The sequence below is a fragment of the Capricornis sumatraensis genome, chromosome X (genome assembly GCF_032405125.1).
Source record: "Capricornis sumatraensis isolate serow.1 chromosome X, serow.2, whole genome shotgun sequence".
Lineage (NCBI taxonomy): Eukaryota > Metazoa > Chordata > Mammalia > Artiodactyla > Bovidae > Capricornis > Capricornis sumatraensis.
In genome coordinates this window covers 106654374-106671660 of record NC_091092.1, presented here as the reverse complement: position 1 = coordinate 106671660, position 17287 = coordinate 106654374, and positions in this window count along the sequence as shown.

Below are 17287 nucleotides of genomic sequence, written 5' to 3'. Positions count from 1 at the left end.
AGCTTGTTCCTTATATGGGGTGAGGGTGGAGGTCTGTTCAGAGGTCAAGCCGGAGGTGTCACCCCTTAGGTGGTGTTCTATGCAGAGGGCATGAGCAGTACCCTGCTTTTTCTCCAGGCTCTTTAGAAGTGGCAGTTGGGTTTTTGGCCTCTGTGTATCTTTTGTCCAGCATTTGCCCCAACTGCACATGCACACAGCTATTTTCAGTCCCATATAGTTCCTTTGTATTTCGTTGCTTGGTAAAAGGTGTCTCCAGGTGCAAGCTTTGCAGCATTGCAGCAAGGGTCTCAGATCCCAGCCAGTCTCATTCCCGCAAGAGACTCTACATCCTTATTCTTAAGGAGTAAGGGGCTGAAGGTCTCTTTTTCTGAAACTTCTTCCTGCTGGACAGGGGCCACAGACCCTAGCCTGTACTAGAGGTGTAGAAGTTCCTCAGTGACTGTTCCAAGGACCTGTAGGAACCTGGGCCACTTGCCACTGGAATGAGCTGAATTCCTTGAGCCATCATGAGCCTCACTTCAAACTGTTAACACCTTTAAAAGACACAGACTTAACCAAAAGGTTAATAAATAAACAAGGGCTAAAAAAGACAACAGCAATAGCCATTAAAGGGCCTAGAAAGGGAAGGAACCAGGGTAACTTTCTTAACTGTTAACCATTCAAGGGAGGCAGTATCTCCCCTGCCAAAATTAGGAAGCCACTCTGCCGAGGTGTGTATTTCCTCAATATTAACTTGTATATGTCCTGTTGCATTGATCCAAATGTAGCAGGGAGTATCAGTTATTGCACAAACTCTGCCTTGGTCTGCCAGATGGTAACCAAGGATTGGACAACTGTCAAGAACCACATCAGCCAAGGAAACGCGAGGTCCCAGGTCCAGTTAAGACTTCAAACAGGAGCCAATGCACTACATCATTTTACTTAACTGTTGATCATCCCTGTCTTTTTAAAAATTAATTAATTTATTTTTGGTTGTGCTGAGTGTTTGTGGCTATGTCAGGTCTTCATTGCTGCACGCAGGCTTTCTCTAATTGCATCAAGTGGGAGATTCTCATTACAGTGGCTTCTGTTGTTGCAAAGTGCGGGCTCAGTAAGTCATGAGCTTAGTTACCCTGCGGCATGTGGAAATCTTCCTGGATCAGGGATCAAACCTGTGTCCTGCATTGTCAGGTGGATTCTTAACCACTGGACTACCAGGGAAGTCCTGTGCCTGTCTTTTGAAAAAGTATCTCAGATCTTCCACAGGCTCACAGGTGTATTGTTCTTCTGTTGTGATCTTTGCTGTTTTTGTAGGTAAAAACTTTAGTCTGGACAAATGTACAACCGCAAGATATCCCTTGCAGTTTGACAGTAATCGGGATGGTTAAAATTACTTTATAGGGGGCCTTCTATTATAGCAATCTTTGGTATTTGTGGGACCCCCCCTTTCCAGGTTTTAAGAAGAACTTGGTCCCTGGGGGTTTGTTTTTGAAGGAACTGATCCTTCCTCTATGTTTTTAGTGGGAGCAGGCAGTGCCTTGTAGGCACTGTCCTGGATTGCCTTCTGAACTTGCGCTAGATTTTTTTATGTGTATATCTCATGGCCTGGCTCACTTCCTCATCCAGTAGAAAGTTAATAATAAGCAAAGACCTCCCATAGGTCATTTCAAATGGGCTAAATCTCAGACCACACCTGGGGGCTATATGGACCCTGAGGAGTACAATAGGAAGCAAATTGGTCCAGGGTTCATGAGTTTCTTGGCAGAGTTTCAATGTGGTTTTCTTTAAAGTATGGTTCGTTTTCTCTGCCTTTCCTGAAGACTGGGAATACCAAGAGGTATGTAGCTTGTAGTCTATTCCTAGGGCTCTTGTGAGCCCCTGTGTGATTTTGGCTGTAAAAGAGAGTCCATTATTGCTCTCAAGGGACTTTGGAAGTCCAGACAGAGGAATTACTTCTTTTATAGGGGACTTATAGGTGTCTTTCACCTTTTCAGATTGGGTGTGGAAGGCTTCAACCCATCCTGTGAATGTATCAACAAATGCTAGATGTTTATATCCTGACAGTGTGGACATTTGGATGAAATCTTAACTACCAGTCTTCCTCCAGGTATGGACCTCAGTGTTCAGTTGACCTGAGTAATGAAGGGGGGATTGGATGGGTCTCTGTGTTATTGTGGGCACATAAATCACAGGCAGTATTGCTTATTTTACTGTTGTTTTAAGCCTCTTCACTGAAAAGGCCTTCTGCATCAAGTCCCATAGTACATCCCTTTTGGAGTGAAGGGTGTCATGTAAGCTCTCAATGAGTTTCCATTGTTGGGCATCAGAGATTAGAATCTTACCCTCCTTTTTTAATATCAGCCTGTGATTCCCTACTCATAGCCCCATTTCTCAGCATATTCTTGTTCCTGTGGGGGAACTCTGGGGAAGGCTAGGAAGTTCAGGGGGACCAGTCCCTAAAGCCGGAACCTGTTTAGGTTCCTGCGGTTGAGCTGCCTGTTTTTCAGTTCAGTCAGCTTTGCTGTTCCCTTGGCTCACAAAAGATCCCTCCTCTGATGGCCCCTACAGCTGATTACTGCTACCAGGGTCAGAAGCTGCATGGCTTCTAAAAGAGCTGAAATCACATCTTTATGTTTTAAGGGGGAATTTCTAGCAGTTAACATTTCTCCTTTTTTTGAAATGGCAACCAGAGCAAGTCTATCCTAAAGGAAATCCAGTCCATCCTAAAGGAAATCAGTCCTGAATATTCACTGGAAGGACTGATGCTGAAGCTGAAACTCCAATACTTTGGCCACCTGATGCGAAGAGCTGACTCATTTGAAAAGACCCTGATGCTGGGAAAGATTGAGGGCGGGAGGAGAAGGGGACAACAGAAGATAAGTTGGTTGGATGGCATCACCTACTCGATGGACATGGGTTTGAATAAACTGCAGGAGTTGGTGATGGACAGGGAAGCCTGGCATGCTGCAGTCCATGGGGTCACAGAGTCAGACACAACTGAACAAGTGAACTGAACTGAACATGAGCAGGTAGCACATGGAACCCAAATTTAGAGTCTGTAAAAATATTTAATTTCTTATTTTCTGCTAATTGCAAAGCTCTCGTTAATGCAGTTAGTTCAGCCTTGCCTTTCAGTGTCGTACCTTTTTGCCTTTTCATGCTGTTCATAGGGTCCTCAAGGCAAGAATGCTGCAGTGGTTTATGATTCCTTTCTCCAGTGGACCACTTTTTGTCAGAACTCTCCACCATGATCCATCCGTCTTGGGTGGCCCTACGTGGCATGGCTCATAGTTTCATTGAGTTACACAAGGCTGTGGTCCATGTGATCATTTTGGTTAGTTTTCTGTGATTGTGGTTTTCATTCTGTCTGCCTTCTGATGGATGTGGATAAGAGGCTTGTGCCAGCTTCCTGATGTGAGGAACTGGCTGTGGGGAAAGCTGAGTCTGTGGGGTGGCAGGGCCCTGGCTTCTATGACGTCTTCTAGACTAACTATGGCATATATTGTCTTTCAGGTTCCCACTTCTGCAAAACTGCTCCCATCAGTAAGCCTCTTGGCCTCAGGGCTACCAAGAGGCTCTTCTAGAAGATCAGACCTGTTGGAGTAAGTTTGTTTTGGGGTCTCCATACACTGATGCACTAAGTCTCCACTCTTGATAGCTGGAAGCAGAGTTGCTGGGTTCAGGGTTTGGCACACCTTTAAGGTAATGTCAGGGGTATTAGGAGGGCCTGATACCTTGTTAACCTACTTGTAGTCAACCATTGATGTCTTTTGACTTCCAGAATAGATTGTATCTGATGAGGGATTAATACATGTAAGTGTTGTCCCAGGGTGAGCTTGGAAACATCATAACCAGCAGCTGTGGCTGCTACCGCCTGCAGTTAGCTTGGCCATCCCAGGGCCACTGAGTCCAGTTGTTTTAAAAATAAGCCAGTGATGTCTGATCTGGTCCCAGCTTTTGGGTCAGGACAACCCGTGCTATCCCTCACCTGTCGTGAACATACAGGATAAATGGCTTGTCCAGATTCGGAGGGCCTGGTGCTGGTGCTCAGTTCAACTCAATCTTTATAGAGTCTCAAAGTCCCACTGGTTGTCCATAGTCTGCCGGGAGCCAGTGTGAGGAATCCCGCCCGTGACAAGGTCATGAGGAAGGAAGCTGACATACGCAAGGCGTGCTCAGACTTCAGGGGCCCCTCTGGAAATTCCTAAGCATGTACCCCAACAAAAATCTGCCGGTTTTTGTGCTCTGCTTTTCCACTCTTCTGACATTCTCTGGAAAAAGTCAATTCAGGGCTTTAGCCTTCTGCATTTGAAAGAGTGTTTCAATCCAAAAACCCCTCTGATGGCTTTCTAGCCTGCCTGTAGGACTCGTACAGCTGCGCGTGTGATTGTTTGAGGCCTCCTGACCGCAGGAGGCACAGGAAGCTTAAAACATCCTAGGAATGTAGGGGCTTCCGAAGAGTCAAAATCATTAGAATAGGACTGATTGAAAGTTTCATTTGTTGAGTCAATGCTTGCTGCCAAATTTTCATATCCTTTATTTTTAGATATAGTTGGTATATAGAAAAACAAGTAGTAGACCTGGTATTAGCAACATTAGATCTTTGAGTTAAGTACCTTCTTTGTTATAATCCACTGCACCTTTGTTCTATAGAGATGTAACTTTAGCGCTTTAAGGAAATGCAGATTAAAGAAAAATAGTTAGGGGAAACGAGATTAACATTCATTAAGAAAGAGAGCCAAAAAAGTGTTAACAAGCCTCCTGGCCAGAAGATAATGTAAATCACCTGAGACCTTTTGTATACAAAAAATATACAGAAAGAGTCTGGGCTGCAAACGCTACATGATTTTGTATTACCCATTGATCTCTATGTATAATCAAAAGTATAAAAGGCCTTGAAGGACAATAGAAGGAGAGCCAGTCGCTGGACTGGTTTTCCCCATGTCTCCTCTTTACTCTAATTTCAGGCTGAATTCCCATCTGGGGCGTGGAGGCTCACTATATCTACTTACTTGCCCTGGCTTTTAAGATCTGTAAGAGAGAGAGCCCAAGGCAGGGCACTCTCTGATACTCAAATGGGCGCCGGTGGCCTAACGTAGACAGTGCAAGCTCCTTGTCTGGAGTTTTATTGGTTTTCCACGTAACCCAAGTTAATCAGCCTCTTCTCTCCACTTAATCTTCCTACTACACTACTTCTTCCTAATCTAATCTTATATTAATAAGTAAGTTTTCCTCGCCGACTCTGTCCACCCTTCGAATTCCCTGGATCCACCGGGGCTGGACCCCGGCAATAGTCCATTGAAGGGCTTCCCTTTTTCCTCCCTTTGGAGCCTCATAGAGGGGTTTTGCTGCTGCTGCTGCTGCTGTTGCTGTTGCTGCTGCTGCTGTTGCTAAGTCACTTCAGTCGTGTCTGACTCTGCGCGACCCCATAGGCAGAATCTGGACAGGACAGAACCCAGCCATCCTGAGAAAGCCTCAGAGCTGCCTCCTTGTGGTTTCAGATGGTAATGCACTAAATGCTGTGTTGTTTTTTTTTAATGTATTTATTTTAATTGGAGGCTAATTACTTTACAATATTGTATTGGTTTTGCCATACATCAACATGTATCCACCACAGGTATACACATGTTCCCCATCCTGACCCCCCTCCCACCTCCCTCTCCATACCATCTCTCTGGGTCATCCCAGTGCACCAGCCCCAAGCATCCTATATCCTGCATTGAACCTAGACTGGCAATTCGTTTCTTACGTGATATTATACATGTTTCAATGCCATTCTCCCAAATCATCCCACCCTCTCCCTCTCCCGCAGAGTCCAAAAGTCTCTTCTGTACATCTGTGTCTCTTTTGCTGTCTTGCATACAGGGTTATCATTACCATCTTTCTAAATTCCATATATATGTGTTAGTATACTGTATTGGTGTTTTTCTTTCTGGCTTACTTCACTCTGTATAATCAGCTCCAGTTTCATCCACCTCATTAGAACTGATTCAAATGTATTCTTTTTAATGGCTGAGTAATACTCCATTGTGTATATGTACCACAGCTTGCTTATCCATTCATCTGCTGATGGACATCTAGGTTGCTTCCATGTCCTGGCTATTATAAACAGTGCTGTGATGAACATTGGGGTACATGTGTCTCTTTCAATTCTGGTTTCCTTGGTGTGTATGCCCAGCAGTGGGATTGCTGGGTCATAAGGCAGTTCTATTTCCAGTTTTTTAAGGAATCTCCACACTGTTCTCCATAGTGGCTTTACTAGTTTGCATTCCTACCAACAGTGTAAGAGGGTTCCCTTTTCTCCACACCCTCTCCAGCATTTATTGCTTGTAGACTTTTGGATCGCTGCCATTCTGATCTATGGCCAGGGCTCGTGACCCTGGGTTCAACACAAATCCTAAATATTGAACCCATTTCTGTGACATCTGAGCCTTGGTTAGAGAGACTTTATATCCCCCTTTTTGCCAGAAAATTTAGGATGCTAACAGTATTTTGATCTAAATCTTGTTTGGTCTCATGACTTACCAATAAGGCATCAACGTGTTGTAGCAGAGTTCCCTTCTCCAGGTTCAGTTCTCTATGCTCCCTTGCTAATGCATTTCCAAAAATGGGGGCTGTCCTGAAAACCCTGCAGAAGCATTGCCTAGGTGTATTGCTTAGCCCCCACAATGTCAGGGTCCCTCCATTCAAAGTCAGAAACGTATTGAGAGTCTGGATATAGGGCAGTACAGAAAAAAGCATCATTGAGATCCAAAACAGAGAAATACCAGATGTTGCTTAGCACTTGGATGAGGAGGGGGTATAGATTTGGCACCAATGGGTGAATAGGGATGACTGCTTCACTCACTGCTTGTAAGTCTTGCACAAACTAGGCTTCTGAATGGGGAGGATGGGGATGTTGCAAGGGGATTGGCAGAGCGTAATGAGTCTGAGTTTAGGAATTTGCTGAGCAGCAGTTGGAGTCCCCTCAGGGCCTCAAGCTTCAAGGGATATTGTCTCTTCCAGGGGTATTCTTCCCCAGGCCTTAACCCTATTTTTTCTGGGGGAACATATTTAGCCTTCCCTGGCACCAAGGTATCCCAAACTGCAGGATCTACCTGTTCTCTGATTTCTTGGGGGATGTCATGGGGGATATTTTGATGCCCAATGAGTGGATCATATGGGGCTACTAACAGATGCAGTCTCTGTTCAGATTCTTTACCTCTTTGAACTTTACCCTGTCCTGAGAATATATTACGTCCTATTTAGCAACTCTCCCCTGAGGAAGGGAGCGGCATTCTGGCATATACAAAAAAGAGTGACTAATAATAATGGACCCGATTCCGCAAACAAGGGGAGATGTTAATTGCTTTATCTTTGCCTGTCCATCAGCTCCCATCACAGTACAATCATGGCTGGATGGGGGCCAGCCAGCCAAGTCAGAACAGAGCAGGCGGCTCTAGTGTCCACAAGAAATTCAGTTCTTCTGTGCCGGGAGCCAGCACGGGAGATCCCACCCATGACAAGGTCATGTGGAGAGGCCTGATGGGCAAGGCGAGTCAGGCTTCAGGGGTTCCCCCTGGGTTTTCCTGAACATCTACCCCCCAAAACCAGAGTCTGCCTGCTTTATTACTGTGCTTTCCACTCTTCTGACATTTTCTGGAAAAAAGTTAATTCAGAGCTCCAGTTAACAGTCTCCTGCATATAAAAGGAATGTTTCAGCTCAGACTCCTTTGATGGCTCTCTAACTTGCCTGACAAGTTCCCCGGACTTTTACAATTTGTGAATTGCTTACAGCCCCCCAACCGCGAGAGGCACAAAGCTTAAACGTCTTAAAGATATAGAGCCTTTTAGAGTTAAGAATTAGTTTGGTGAAGAGTTTGTTGAGTTAATGTTTGCCACCAGGCCTCCATATCCTTTATCTTTTAGGCACCTGGGAGGATATTAATCAATGTAATCAGGATGCAGAAATAGGAATATAGTAGTTTTGATGTTAGCAACACTAGACTTTTGAGTTAATTACTTTTCTCTTTATAAGTCACTGTACTTCTTTCATTGTTATAAATTGTTGTATCCTTGATATGTAAGAATGTAACTTTATTTAGTGCTTTCTGAGAGTGGCACAAGACTTTGGGAAGAACAACACAAATAAGTCTTCTGGTTGACAAACCCTTATCAGAAAAGGGCCGTAAAATATTAATTGGCCTTCTGGCCAGAAGATGATGTAAATCACCTAAGACTTGTGTATACAACTAAGTATGCAGAGAAAAAGCCTGGTCTCGATAAGAGTCAGGGCTGCTGACACTGCATAATTTTGTATTATCCATTGATCTCTATGTACAATCAAAAGGTATAAAAAGCCTTCTGAACAATAAAGGATGGACCAGTTTCTTGGACTAGTCTCTCGGACCAGTTTCTTGGACTAGTCTCTCGAACTAGTTTCTTGGAAATCTGGCTCCCCCCATGTCGGATCTCTCTCTCTCTTTGTCCCTCTCCCTCCCTCTCCTTTTCCGGCTGAATTCCCATCTGGAGCAGGGAGGCTTGCCATGTCTACTTACTTGCCCTGGCTTTTAAGTCCCGTGAGAGAGGGAGCCCAAGGTGGGGCACCCTCCGCTATTCAAACGAGTGCCAGTGGCCTAACGTAGATGATGCAAACTTCTTGTCCTGAAGTTTTATTGGCTTTCCCTGTAAACCAAGTTATTCAGCCTCTTTTCTCCACTAAATTTTCCTACTACACTATTTCTTCCTAACCTCTCTTTATATTTCTAATTAAATAAATTTTTCCTCGCCACGCTGTCCCCGCTTTGAATTACCCTGGATCCACCGGGGCTGGACCCCGGCACTCCTGCCTGCCAAATCCAAGATAATCCAAGGCTCCCATGGAGTAATGAGGATGGATCAAGTGGGATCTGTTCCCAGGCAGGCCCTTGGGCCCAATCAGTCAGTGGGCAAGAAATCCTAGAGATTCACAAGGCACTGGGGCTGGTTGGGGAAACTCCTCAGTCATCCCACACGAGGGTGCTGTGGGACATTTCATCCTTCTAGTGCCCCCCTTTCCAACAAAAGGCACACTGGTTCAGGCCAGGGTGGCTTCTGGGGGGTCTATCCAGTCTTTTCAGCCATCCAGGGTCCCCTTGAGGTGGTGGGTGAATCAGAGAAACCAAATGCTTCATTTTCTTTATTAGCCACTTATCCTCATTGGCTATGAGGGCTACTTAATTTCTTCTAAGGGATTCTTGCCCACAGTAGTAGATATAATGGTCAGATATACCCACTTGAATGCAGAGTTGCAAAGAATAGCAAGGAGAGAGAAGAAAGCCATCCTCAGTGATCAATGCAAAGAAATAGAGGAAAACAACAGAATGGGAAAGACTAGAGATCTCTTCAAGACAATTAGAGATACCAAGGGAACATTTCACGCAAAGATGGGCTCAATAAAGGACAGAAATGGTGTGGACCTAACAGAAGCAGAAGCTATTAAGAAAAGGTGGCAAGAACACACAGAAGAACTGTACAAAAAAGATCTTCACGACCCAGATAATCACAGTGGTGTGATCACTCACCTAGAGCCAGACATCCTGGAATGCAAAGTCAAGTGGGCCTTAGGAAGCATTAGTATGAAAGCTAGTGGAGGTGATGGAATTCCAGTTGAGCTATTTCAAATCCCAAAAGATGCTGCTTTGAAATTGTTGCACTCATCATGCCAGCAAATTTGGAAGACTCAGCAGTGGCCGCAGGACTGGAAAAGGTCAGTTTTCATTCCAATCCCAAAGAAAGGCAATACCAAAAAATGTTCAAACTACCGCACAATTGCATTCATCTCACATGCTAGTAAAGTGATGCTCAAAATTCTCCAAGCCAGGCTTTGGCAGTATGTGAACCGTGAACTTCCAGATGTTCAAGCTGGTTTTAGAAAAGGCAGAGGAACCAGAGATCAAATTGCCAACATCCGCTGCATCATGGAAAAAGCAAGAGAGTTCCAGTAAAAACATCTGTTTCTGCCTTATTGACTATGCCAAAGCCTTTGACTGTGTGGACCACAACTGTGGAAAATTCTGAGAGAGATGGGAATATCAGACCACCTGACCTGCCTCTTGAGAAATCTGTATGCAGGTCAGGAAGCAACAGTTAGAACTGGACATGGAATGACAGACTAGTTCCAAATAGGAAAAGGAGTACATCAAGGCTGTATATTGTCACCCTGCTTATTTATCTTATATGCAGAGCACATCATACGAAATGCCAGGCTGGATGAAGCACAAGCTGGAATCAAGATTTCCGGGAGAAATATCAGTAACCTCAGATATGCAGATGACACCACCCTTATGGCAGAAAGTGAAGAACTAAAGAGCCACTTGATGAAAGTGAAAGAGAGCGAAAAAGCTGGCTTAAAACTCAACATTCAGAAAACTAAGTTCAAGCCATCCAGTCCCATCACTTCATGGCAAATAGATGGGGAAACAATGGAAACAGTGATAGACTGCATTTTGGTGACTTCAGCCATGAAATTAAAAGACGCTTGCTCCTTGGAAGAAAAGCTATGACCAACCTAAACAGCATGCTAAAAGCAGAGACATTACTTTGCCAACAAAGGTCCATCTAGTCAAAGCTATGGTTTTTCCATTAGTCATATATGGATGTGAAAGTTGGATTGCAAAGAAAGCTGAGTGCTGAAGAATTGATGCTTTTGAAGTGTGGTGTTGGAGAAGACTCTTGAGAGTCCCTTGGACTGCAAGGATATCCAACCAGTCATTCCTAAAGGAAATCAGTCCTGAATATTCATTGGAAGGACTGATGCTGAAGCTGAAACTCTAATAATTTGACTACCTGATGCAAAGAACTGACTCATTTGAAAAGACCCTGATGCTGGGAAAGATTGAAGGTTGGAGGAGAAGGGGATGACAGAGGATGAGATGGTTGGATGGCATCACCAACTCGATAGACATGAGTTTGAGTAAGCTCTGGGAGTTGGTGATGGACAGGAAAGCCTGGTGAGCTGCAGTTCATGGGGTCACAAAGAGTTGGATACGGCTGAGCAACTGAACTGAACTAATCCTCATTGGCCTTTTCCATTAAGTCTCAGTTGTTAGAGACCTTGAAGGCATCCTCTACCAAGGTTGATAATGGGTTTTGAGGCCCAGCCTCAAGCTTTTTTAATTTTCTCTGGATATCAGGAGGCCAGATAGGTCTTCCCTTCTGTGGACTCTGGGTCTATATGGGTTTCCTTCCTGAATGCCTCTGTCACTTGACTCAGGAAGACTGCAAGGTTTTTAACTTCTTCCTGTACAACCTTTCTGACCTTATCATAATTTACAGACTTTCTCATATACCTTTTCATTTCTTCTGGAAGACAAGTAATGTAATGTCTCATCCTAGCCTGGCTTACACGATCTTCATAGTCCCCATGTGGCCCATGTTCTGGGGTTGCATCACTACCGCCTGATGAATTTGGTAGTGTGGATGGGTGGCCAGTAGACTTTTTCTGTGTATTCCCTGGCCTTTCTCAGTATATACGTCTTTTCATCCAGAGTGCAACAGTGGGCCAGAATAATTATGATATCCTGCCAGGTGAGAGAGAATGCCAGCCCTAGCCTGACAAATTCATCCCTAAATTTGTTAGGGTTCTCTGAGAACTGGCCAATGACTCCTTGCAGATGAACCCAGTTAGTTTAGGATTTCTCTTTTGGACATTCCAAGGGCCCTTTGGAGCACTCCACAGTTAACTGGAAGTCTAGAGAATTTCCATTAGAATTTAATATTTTGATATTTGTCAAAAAATTAGAAAACATTTTAAAACACCCAGTCAAACAAGATCGTAGGTTTCTGTGGAACAATTCTTATTTCTTGAGGTAAAGTAGGGAAAAAAATCTAAAGTAAATGTAGATCACTTAATGGCACACACTCTGTTATCAAACGTAGCATTCCAGAACAACTTTGTTCTCTTACAAGAGAGACCGAATCCAGTCATCCCTCAGTCTTTGTTGTTGAGTTGTTAAGTCGTATCCAACTTTTTGCAACCTATGGACTGTAGCCAGGCTCCTGTGTTCCCCATTAACTGCCAGAGTTTGCTCAAATTTATGTCCATTGAGTCAATGATGCTGTCTAACCATCTCATCCTTTGCCACTCCTTTTCCTTTTGCCTTCAGTCTTTCCCAGTATCAGGGTCTTTTCCAATGATTCAGTTCTTTGCATCAGGTGGCCAAAGTATTGAAGCTTCAGCTTCAGCATCAGTCCTTCCAGTGAAGATTCAGGACTAATTTCCTTTAGCATGGACTGGTTTGGTCTCCATTCAGTCCAAGGTATTCTCAAGAGTCTTCTCCAACACCACAATTCAAAAGCAGTTCTTTGGAACTCAGCCTTCTTCATGTTCCAACTCTCACGTCCATACATGACTACTGGACAAACCACAGCTTTTTACTATACAGACCTTTGTTGGCAAAGTGATATCTCTGCTTTTTAATATGCTGTCTAGGTTTGTCATAGCTTTCCTTCAAAGGAGGAGGCATCCTTTAATTTCTTGGCTGCAGTCACTGTCCACAGTGATTTTGGAGCCCAAGAAAATAAAATCTGTTACTACTTCCACTTTTACCCCTCTATTTGTCATGAAGTGATGGGACCAGGTGCCATGATCTTAGTTTTTTGAATGTTGAGTTTTAAGCCAGCTTTTTCACTCTCCTCTTTCACTCATCAAGTAGTTCTTTAGTTCCTCTTCACTTTCTGCCATTAAGGTGGTATTATCTGCATATGTGAGGTTGTTGATATTTCTCCCAAGAATCTTCATTCCGGCTTGTGATGCACCAGTCTACTCTTCACCAGACATCTTTAATTTCTTTCACAAGACAAAACTAGGTATATTTAGGTCTGTGTAGCAATTAATATTCCAATATTGTATCTTACTTGAAATGGCCTGAGTATTCCATAAATTCCCATCATTTAACTTAATTTAGTTTAAAATGTACCAGCATTTGGAGAGACCATTTTAGATGGACATTACCAAAACATAGCTATTCCTTTAGATTTTACCAAAATGTTCTTATCTCAGTTACATTTACTTAAAAATTTAATCATATCTGGTTATTATCCCTGTTGACAGATTTTTGTAACAATATGCACTTACTGACTTCTAGTAACCCTAGATACAATGAAAGTATTACACTTAATGCTGATGACTCTACACCCAGGTCTCTATTAAGTAAACCTAGTAGCTTAAGCTAGATAAGGTAATTTATATAGAACCAGAAGTCTCATGGTTTTCCTGCTTATATTTAAAATGGCTTTTATTTTTTCCAGTCTGGGGGACTATAGATAGATTAGCTAGTTCCTGAGAGCCTAGGCAGAAAAGTTACATTGCAAAGACAGAGGAGAGAAAACTGCAAGCTTTCTTGTCTTGTCTTTTTGTTCTTTGAAATCCCACTAAGTAACCCAAGGCTGGAGTCTTCAGCAGTGTAGGCTGTATCATCCATTCTCTCCTGACCTGAAATGTTTTTGAGAAATCCATCGATAGTGTAAGGGGGTTCCCTTGTATATAACTTCTCTTGCTGCTTTCTAAATTCTTTATGTTCGACAATTTAATTATACTGTGCCTTGGTGTAGTCCTATTTAAGTTGAACCTATTTGGGATCCTTTAAGACTCTTGGGTCTGAATGTTCATTTCTCTCCCCTGGTTTGGGAAGTTTTTAGCCATTATTGCTTTAAATATACTTTCTGTCCCTTTGTCCTTCTTTTTTTTTTCCTTCTGGAATTCCCATAGTGTGGATATTGTTTCTTTTTACTGTGTTCCATCTGTCCTAGCAGCTTTCTTTACTCTTTTATTCTTTTTTTGCCCCCTCTGACTGGATAATTTCAATTCTCCTAACTACTCGGTCACTGCTTTCTTCTGCATGGTTGGATCTGCTTTTGAAGTTCTCTGTTGAATTCTTCAGTTTACTTATTATATTTTTTAGCTTTAGGATTTGTTTTTATTTTTGATGATTTGTATTTCTTTGAACTTTTACTTTTGTTCATGTATTGTTTTCCTAATTTCATTGAGGTGTCTGTGTGTACTTGTAGTTCACTAAACTCCTTTAGAAAAATGATTGTGAATTCTTTGCCTGACAGTTTACAGATTTCTATTTAGGGTCAGCTGTTGGGAGCCTTATTAGTTTCCTTTGGTGTTTTTCTATTTCCCTGTTTGTTTTTGTTTTGTTTTAATGATCTTTGATTTCTTACATGGGTATCTACACATTTGAGAAAGTGGTTTTCTATTTTAGACTTTACAGGCTTGCTTTGTCAGAGACAGCTCTTCACCAGTCAGTTCAGTTTGGGTTCCTCTACATGTCTGCTAATAATATCATTGGGCCAGTGGGGCTTGCCATCTGGGTCTATTTTGGGGTGAGGCCACTGCCTGAGCTACAAGGTTGGAGGTGTGTGTTGCTGGCTGTACACTGTGGGATAGGACTGCTGGCTTATTTCCCTGCACACAGAAGGCTGTAGGGTGGGCTCCACAGTTGCTTGAGTTCTCTGGTCAGGCTTCCTAGATGGTGGGCACTGGGTACTATACTAAATAAGAGGTGGAACTATGAATTAATATTAAAGAATAGCCACTCTGGAAATCAGGTTCTTTCCCTCCTCAGGGTTTGTTTTTTCTACTTGTTCTAGTTGTTGCTATTTTAGTAACATTTTAAACTCATATTGTAAAGTCTGTATTCTTAGATGTGGCTGAAGTCTCTCTTACTGTAGTGGTCAACTAGTGATTTGACAGAATTCCTTAAACATGTGGAACACTCCCACTTCAAAAATTGTCCTAGTTTTCACAGGTGGGCTCTTTTGTGTTGGAAAAAACCTTCGACTTGCAGTCTGACAATATACAATTCTATCATAACCTTCACTTTTTGCTTAGAGAGAACCTGAAGGTCAGAAAAAGGTGAGAGTTTAAAGTCTCTCAGGTTTTTTTTTTTTTTAAGAGCATGTACCCAGCTTTTGATATGTGCTTGACCTTTTAGATTACTAAGACTACCTGAAAGCTTTCCAAAGTCTTTATCCTCCCAAGCTTTTCTGTTTGTCTATTGTTTATCCCTACTGTTGGTCCTTGTCTAGTTGCTAGCCCTAATGCTTTTACCTTTAAGTATTTTTGACTGCCTTCTCTCCCTGCTACCCTGCCCTGTTGCTGCCTCCAACTTGGGAGATTTCCAAGTCAGGTTAAATAAACATAAACCCTTTGAGCTGGTACTTCAGGAAGCCAAAATACAGAGCTGAGTAACCAACCTCTATTCTTTGAGGATAAGGTTCATTTTTTTCTCCCTCTGGTACTAGGAACCTCTACCTGGAATGTAAGCTGTCGAGAATTCTACAGTGCCAGTGAGAAGGGAAGCCAGGGCTAAGGACAGGGTAAAGGAAACATTTTTTCTTTATTGGTTGCTATAAGCTTTAAGTAGTTTCCAGAGTGCTAATAAAGTTGATTCTGCCAGATTTTGGCAACTTTTTTTTTTTCCTGATTTTGTGGAAGAACATGGAGTTACCTATTTTCATTGACATTGCTCTATGCTTATTTTAAAACATAGTTTATGAGTATATTCAAACTATCATTTCCATAAATGCAAAAGGACTGATTATTGAAAATGTAGCGAACAGTATGGTGATGATGGAAATGATGCAAACCAAGAATCAGAACTGTTAGCATTTTGTGGTGCTCTCTGCTTACAAAATTCTGATAGCGTATGTTGGTGGTTGGGGCAGTACACTTGTGAGTTAGGAACAGTTGGACCAGAAAGAACGTTAAAACTCTAAGCAGTCCATTAGTGGAAGAGATTCTGTAGATTGCTCTTTTAGTGTGTGTGTGAAGATGAGGGACTAAGAAACTGGACATCAATAGGAGATGTTAAGTGATGATATTCATCAAATTCTAACGTTTGCAGAGGGAACCTGAAATAAGGGTAATTGATAAGGAAGGTCATAGATGGTGAGGTTCCAAGCTTCTCACTTCTGTCATCAGCCATCATCATCTCATCTGTTTAATATATTAGGGTTCTCTGAATAAAATATTTCCAACTTTGTTTCCGCTGTTAAAAACTTACAGAAATTACAATATAGCCTGATAGGACTGCATGATGATGATGACTAATTATAATATAAAACTTTCAGCCAAAAGATTGTCTGTGAGATAGGGTAGAATTAGGGTTATACCAAATTAGAAGATTAGAAGGTTAGGCCAATCTAATTCCCAGGGACAAAGCTATAGGCACCATTGCTTTCTAATCCCATTAGTGTCTGTCACAAGGTAGGTACTTTGTTAAGTATCCATCATCTGAGTTACTAAGAAAATAAGGTTAGATAAGCCTGTGGGACCAGATTATAGCAGGTTTTGATCTAAAAAAAAGAAGTAGATAAAATAAATAAAATTACTGAGAACAAAATGTCGTCATACAAAGTTTAAGGAAATGGCATGTGATAAGAATCACAAGACAAAGACAACCAAGAGACCAGCCAGAAAGGTACTAAGGTTTTGGTCGATATATAGTATTAGAAAGGCCTCATTTTAGGTGGCAACCCACTCCAGTATTCTTGCCTGGGAAATCCTATGGACAGAGGAGTCTGGCGGGCTACAGTCCATGGGGTTGCAAGAATCAGAGACGACTGAGCGACTAAACCACAACCACATACTTGTGGAAGGGAGGTAAAGGGATTAAACAGAATTCTGGCCCTCAAAGAGCTTTAGGTATGTTGAAAAGGCTTAGAATGAGTAGGTGATTTCAAGGAGGTCCAGGAGGTAGAAGAGCAGCTCTGGAATTTATAGCCTGAACTTTTTGGAAATACTTTGAAAAAGGAAGAGAGACAAGTCCATATGGCTACAGCCAAGTGTGAAATTTTAAAAACTGATCTCTTATGATTGATGTGAGAATAGTGTTCCCTTTAAGGAGAGGGTAGGGTAAAAGGGAGCCTTCTGGGGGTACTAGAAATATCTTGATATAGGTTTTAGGTTTCATAGATGTGTTAAGATGTATGTTATAAAATTTTTAGAAACTGATGTTTTTAAAAGTACCTAAACTTACACTTATAAAATATACATCAGCTTCTCATCTTTGAAGTAACTATACTTAGGGAGATGTCCTGTGGTCATATACGTTTCCATCCTTTGCTTTCCTTTCTGTGTTTCATGTAAAATGCAAGCTATTCTGCTAAGGGGAAAACACAGGTCTTTTGTATCTGTAGACAACACTGTTCCCAGTAGTCGACAAACTCCACTATAGCAGGGAACTGAGTCTACCCCTTTGGAGCAAGTGTTCCCATTTTGTATCATTCCAGCATCATTCACAGCATCATTCTTTCTTAGGCTTTGAACACCCTGAAGTTT